Here is a 7070-nt window from a genome sequence, read left to right on the forward strand (position 1 = left end):
CTCCCCCTCCTTCCCTCTTTCTCATTCTTTCTCTTCACTCTGGAGTAATTTTTAGATGAGATTCATTCCTGACTGGCTTCACTGGTTCAACTTACTCCTAGAACACTTCATGGGATCTCAAGGTCAGAATTAATTTTACGAATTAAACTGGGCAACTCAGTCTTCTGTCCAACAACAACAAAGTTCTGTTGATAGTCTGGTTTTATTCTGCAACCTCAAGCCTGCTGTCTGCTCCGTGTAGAACTCATACTGTTCTAAATTCCCAAGAGAGTCAGGGATAGGTCCTGTTGTTACTCCTTTCAATGCCCTATGTACCATGGACTAGGTTCCTGGCAACCAGCTCAGGGGCATCACTGAAAATGCTGCCTCCTTCCCTGGATGAGTAAATTTATTTCATATTGTTGCATTTTGGATGGTCCCATTCCTAAGGTGAATTTAAAGCCCTCAAACCAATCACTTCCTTGAGGCTTTCTCCTGTGGCAGGACGGTGTATGGAATTGTTGAGACTCCCCTTCTGTGGGGGTTAATAATTTACTCTAAGTAAAGAATTCTGTCTTCAGTGGGGCATGTTCTTCAAATGCCAGAGGAGAGAAGGGTGATTTTTCTGACATCCTCTAGCCTGCTTCTCCATATTTGGAAATGTTTACCCACCACACTGATCTATTGGAAGAGAAGGTGGTGACTCAGGGTTTAGGAGAAGCAGGATTTGAATTCTTGTTTCCAGAAACAAAGTCGCCCCCCTCCCCCTGTCCTGCCCTGCCCCCTCCATTCCTCTGCCCCTTGTTCTGGAGGTTGAGGAGAGAATGTCTCAGTTCTGCTCCCCTCAGGCTTCGGGACCACCTCCTGGCTGTGTCCTGTTCTGGGACTGAGGGCCTGGGAGAGGGAGTGAGGGACAACAGAAGGCAGCAGCCTGTGGGGCCTGACCTCCTCGCGTGAGTACATGGTGTTTCTGCCTGGGACTCAGGGCTTGCTTGCATGGTGATGGGAGATATTGCTGGGAATACCGGCTGTTTTAATTTGGGGTGTGGACAGCTGCTTTCCCAGGAGAGTACTTCTCACAGTGGGACTAAGAAAAGGAATCTGCCTGAGGAATCTGCTCTTGATTTGTATTTAAAAAAAAAAAAAAACATGAGACGGATATTTCCTCCCACCTGAGGCCTGGCTTAAGTTGGGTAGAAAGGTAACTTGGAAGTATTGTGTATCTGATCACCAGGGCTAGAGCATCCAGACAAGAGATGTTTGTAGACACAATCAGAAGGGGTGGTTTTATGTTGAAAAACAGTTATGGTTGGAATTAAGAGAATTCACAATGTGTGTAGCATTTGTGTGGTATCCAGGGTCTGGAATGAATACCTTGCATGTGAGACATTGTGTAGATTTGATGGGTTGTCAGAGTTGGAAGGAGGCTGAGAGGTTATTGGTCCATCTGTCTTATTTTACAATGTGATAAGGGGTGGAGCAGCCCAGGGAGCCTGGCTAACTTTCCCCAGAGACCCATGGCTAATTAGGTGGGACTGGAACCCGGACCTCCCAATTCATTGTTCTTCCACCAGACTAAGCTGTTGTCCAGACAAGGCAGAGGAGGATGCCCATTTACAGATGAGGAAATTGAGAGATGCTAGACTTATCCACACTTACTGATCTAGTTGGTGAGAAATTGAGGACTAGAGCCTACTTCTCTTAGTTCACACCTCTTTTCATTGGTGATATGGGCTTAGATGTCTGAATTTGTTTCTGCCTTTGTTTTTTTATTTTTTAATTATTATTATTTTTAATTTATACATGACAGCGGAATGCATTACAATTCTTATTACACATATAGAGCACAATTTTTCATATCTCTGGTTGTACACAAAGTATATTCACACCAATTCATGTCTTCATACATGTACTTTGGATAATAATGTCCATCACATTCCACCATTAAATTTTACTCTTTTTTCTTCTTTGGTTTCTGTTTAACTTTTTCTTCTTTTGTCAGTGTTGTTTAATGTGACCTTCTCATCTCCCTTGCTGCCTGTCTTTTCTTTCCCCAAAGGAGGTGACAGCTTGTCCAAAAGGCAAGACTGAATAGTGTAGACTTTTATTTCTGTTTCATCTGTGGCAGTGAAAATTATGCATAGGCCTTGAAAGAAATCGAGCAGGGCTTTCCATCTAAGTCCCTACTGCTAATAAAACTTCAGATTTTGAGAATTCTGGAGTATTATTCCTTTTCAAAGATGACCCCTGATTTGGACTAGATTTTAAACACACTTGTGCAACATACACACACAGACCACATGTGCACTAATTTAGCCTGTTCTGATGTGAACAAAGGAGGACCAAGACTAAGAAGGCACTGCCCTATGATGTCCTCTCCCACTGATTTTACATGATGAGCAGCTGTTTGTGGTGAGCTCAGTTTCTGATCAACTTGGTTCCTTTTTCTCCAAGGCTGAACCCAAGCAGTTTGACTTCCAAATGCATGTGCTCAGGAGCAAGCAGATATTAGATATTAGCTGTGTTGGTGGAAGCACTTTGATGCCAGTGACATTCTGTGGCACCGGTCATAGAACAGTGAAGTGTGCTGAGTCCTGGATTAGTTCTGGCCAATGTTGAAAGGAGGGGAAGCTGCTCTCTAGGCTGCTTTACATCTGGAAAGAACTTGCATGGGATTCCTAAGGCCCTGTGTACAACCTGTCTCCTCCTCTGCCCATCTGAGGCTGCCATAGATGATATAAGCTCTGCTTATGAGGTGGAACAAAACTGCCTTGAACAATGGAGGTTTGGGGGCACTTTCTGCTGTGGTGCTGGGGACAGGGCCACTAGGAGGTCAGCGCTGGTAATACCAATGTGTGTACTAATGCAGGTAATAGGGACAACTGGCACAATTGCTTTCTTGCTGGGTGCCCATCACTGGGCTGTATACTAAATGCTTATTAAATCACCTCCATAGCTGTCTAAGAGTGGGTTCTATTATTATTTTAGTTTAAATTTTGATAAAATACACTTAACAGTAAATTAGAAACAGGATGCTCAATTTTACTTTGTGTGGTGTTAGGCACATTCACTTTGCTTGTGTAATCAATTTCCAGAACTTTTCATCCTGTAAAACTGAACCTCTGTACATACAATCAACAAGCCCCATATCCCTGTGCCCCTGGCAATCAGAACTCTGTATTCTGTGTGACTCTTCTAAGGACCTCATCTAAGTGGAATCATACAATAGTGTGTGTGTATGTGTGCGTACGAGCATGCGTGCATGCCTGGTTTACTTCATTAACTGTGATGTCCTCAAAGTCCATCCTGTTATACCATGTGTCAGAATTTCTCCTTTTAATAAGGTTGAATAAATAAATATTCACTGTACGTATATGCCATACTTTGTCCATTTATGTATTATTATTTTTAACCTGCATCTTATAGGAGGTAAGATGTGTGCATTTTATAGGAAGATAACTATGGCTTTGAGCAGCTAAGTTGCCCACAGTCACAGTCACTAGTGACTTGGCATTTGAGCCCAAGCAGTTTGACTTCCAAATTCATGTGCTCGGGAGTAAGCAGCTATTAGACCCTTGCTAGTGAGCGAGTGTCAAAACAGGGTGCTGCTCAACCGGATAGTGACAACTTCTCACACATTGTTGTGACATTTCAATAAACTCGGTGTTCCTAAGAGCTTATACAGGTATTTTGCTTGGTTTTGTATTGGCCTCTGGGTCGCTCTGAGCCAGATTTGAATCCTGCCTTTCATAAATGGTATGAGATTTATGTTCGTTCTTCTTGTAGTCCTCTTACTTTACCTTACTTAACTCTCTCTCTTCCCCACTTTTTTACATTAAGAAAAATTATGAACTAGATGCACCATTTGTCAGGTACTTAGTCTGCCTTCTTCCAAAAAAGGATTCAATGTAAATAAATGGCGTGGTATGCAGTTGTGTGTCCTATCCCGTCTGCAGCATGGTGGGCAGAGGCAGGCTAGGACATGTTTCGTTTGGGCAGTGCCCTGCTCTTTTCTGAGGCTCATTGATCTCACCTGGAGGATGAGGTTGCTGCTGATGACAGTGAACACTCAGACTGCTCAGAGCCCTCCATTAAACACCCCTCAGGTTGACCTCTGATTCTGCTGACACTCCTGCAAGACAGGTGCTGTTCCCCTCATTTCATTTGTGAGAAAACCAAATCCTGGAGAAATGAGAGAACTTTCCAAGATTCTGTTCCTGCTTAATGATCCTGGTCAAGATGTCATCCCAAGATGTCAGCCACAGCATGGGCTACTTTCCTCGAGGTCATCTGTCATGTTTTTCCTGTCTGTGCCATGCATTCATCTAATTTCATTAAATCTTTATTGTGTCCCACTTCTGTGCCTCATACCATTCTAGGCAGTGTCCCAGAAGAGGCTTTAGAGTGAAAAATTAAATGCACAAACCAATGATCCCTTGGAACTTACACTTTAGAAAGGTGGTGGTGTGGGGAGGGCAGATAAGAAACGAAGAGAGAATTAAGAGGTTATGATCAGCAATCCAGAGAATTCACAAAGGGCATAGGATGGTAAGTGTGGAGTGCTGTAGGTGGTGTTTAAGCTGAGATCTGAGTGACAAGGAGTCTGCACTGCAAACACAGGGGGAGGACATTCTGATGGTGGACAGTCCATCAGTGCAGATCTGTGAACTGGGAGTCAGTGTGTGGCTGTGGCAGCAGGTCAAAGGCTGCAGGGGGAGAATCAGGAGAACAGAGCCAGTAGGAGCTACTGGATGTTAATCAGGTAGAGACCTGAGTCCAGGGGGACCATCTGTGTTATATTTTATAGGGGCAGTTGCATTGTAAGGAAAGGGCAAGAGCAGAAGTAAGAAGGCTAGCAGGGGACTGGTTCAAAATCCTGGTGAGAGGTGGTTTACTTTGAGGAGGGCTCTAGCAACCAGGCAGGAGAGAAGCAGATAGGTTCATGACATGTTTTGGAGTGATTGTCAATTGTAATTTTCTCCAGAGAAATGGTAAGCTGAATTGACCCAGATGGAAGTGGAAGCACGTGCAGTTGGGGTTGCTCAGATGAGCAGCTGGAATTCTGGGACCCAGGAGTGTGTGTGTGCTCCCTGCTTTGGTTTCTAACCCTGAGCTTCTGGCCTAGGAATGGAGGGCAGTGGCCTCCTACTTGATTTCCTGGCTAAGAGCTGTTGGAATGCCCCCAGATGAGCCCTGCAGAATGTGCCGCTTCCTTTGCTCTCCCTGGGTATTTTTATAAAGCATTCTTTCCCACCAAGAATGTGGAACTTTTTGAGTGATGTTGACTTTATGGGACTTATTTAACATATTCCTCTTTTTTTTTTTTTTTTTTTTTTTTGTGCGTGGCTGGGGATTGAACACAGGGACTAGTGTGTGCTAAGCACAATTCCATCCTGAGCTACATCCCCAGCTCTTATTTGTTTCTTGGCCTGTCCTCTTTTCTACAGCCCCACTCAAAATCTCTGTAGAAATTTCTATCTCTGCCCCCTGCCCCCTGGGATGGGCCAGGGAGGCTTGGTGGGAGCTCCTCAGGGCTTCAACACATTACCAAGGCTAGAGGACTGTGGTTGAGTAGGGCACCTCCCACTTCCCAGCCTTCATTTGCATTTGAATTTCTACTTGCTGGCCCTTCTCAGCTCCCTTAATTCCTTTCTTTTGCAGTACTGGAGATAGAGCCCTCCCTGGGTTCAATCAGAAGCCACTCTCAGCTCTTTAAAAAAATTTGATTTTGAGAGAGAGTTTTGCCAAGTTGTCCAAGCTGGCCTCCAATTTGTGATCCTCCTGTCTCAGCCTTATAAGTTGCTGGGATTAAAGGCATGTGTCCCCATACCTGGCTTGTGGTTCCTTTTAATGGTCTGGGCTTTCCTGAAAATATTCCATTTTTTAGTGTAGAAACTGGTCTCAGAGAATTTGGCAAATTGGTCACTGTAGTGGCTGAGTCCAGAATCCAGGACTCCTAAGGAGCCCTGTACTTCAGCCACCAGGACAAAGCCACCTGCATGTGACCTCATGCCCTTGGTTGTTCCTTGTACTACAATTGGCTTAAGCCTAGAGATCCTCAGAGATCATAAACAAAATAATCTAAAAATCATTCCCAAGGCTTCTTCCACACAGTCTTCAAATGGTTTACAGTGTTAAGTTACAAGGGTTTCTCAAAAAAAAAAAAAAAAAAAAATCAATTTAACTTCATCTCTTTTGTTTTTGCTCACTTGAGTTTCTTTTTAAAACTTCCTTCATGTTATCCATTCAGTCAACAAACATTTATTGAGTTCTTACTGTATGCCAGGCATTGTGCTAGGTGCTGGGGATTGATTCAAAGATAATTTGGAGGCGTATGGAAGGGGAGTGGATAATTACAGCACAGTGAGATAAGTGCTATAATAGAGGGATATATAAAGAGCTAGAAATAGCACTATGAATAACATCTCTGAACAAATTGCTTTCTTTTTTCCTTTTGGATTATTCCCTTATGTATATTGCCCAAAGTGGGATTACTGGGTCATTTAAAAGATGAAAACAATTTGGCACAAAAAGATGTAATGACTTGTCTGGGGAATACAGCTCAATTTTCAACAGGGGAAAAAATCGTTGACAACTCCAGATTTAGACCACTTCTCTGGGAGAATTGGACAGTTGTTATAGTACCTCTATCAACACGGCAGCTTTCAGGAGGAGGGGCACCTATTCTAAACATGCCGGCTCACAAGTAGAAATACACGTCCCCCTATTCAGTCTCACAGCTGAGCTGTTCTCACAAGAACCTAGCGCTTTGAGTATTATTGTCTCCATTTTACAAACATGGGCAGACAGTGCCCATGTTAAAAGGAAGCACTCTGCTCGAGATTCCATAGCTAATAAGTGGAAAATCTAAGAGTGGAGTGCAGTTCCTTTGATTCTGTGATTTCCATCCTATTTTCCATGCTGTGTTCACCAGCTGGAGGAACTTGGGCCCTGATGGGGGCCTGGAATTTACTTAAGGAGCCCCAACAACTTTTTTCAAGGTCAGGGTCCATGAAATAGGTGTTGACTTTCTTATTCAAAAAGTCAAAGCCAAGGAACAGTTTCCCTTTGTCCCTTGACCCCGCCCCCCC

At 43.7% G+C, this 7070-nt stretch overlaps 1 protein-coding gene across 8 annotated transcripts in view; it reads left to right on the forward strand.

The window, feature by feature from the left end:
- LOC107154372 (LIM domain containing preferred translocation partner in lipoma) overlaps window positions 1-7070 on the forward strand; it is a 608084-nt gene that overhangs the window by 3007 nt on the left and 598007 nt on the right. The window contains exon 1 of one of the 8 annotated variants that reach the window (XM_048804051.1): window positions 727-932. The exons of the other annotated variants lie outside the window; for them this stretch is intronic. The gene's annotated coding sequence lies outside the window, so the exon portion shown is untranslated. Of the gene's footprint in view, window positions 1-726; window positions 933-7070 lie in introns of those variants that run through there. 8 annotated transcript variants of the gene reach the window in all.

Source organism: Marmota marmota, unplaced genomic scaffold, assembly GCF_001458135.2.
Source record: "Marmota marmota marmota unplaced genomic scaffold, marMar, whole genome shotgun sequence".
NCBI classification, from domain to species: Eukaryota; Metazoa; Chordata; class Mammalia; order Rodentia; family Sciuridae; genus Marmota; species Marmota marmota.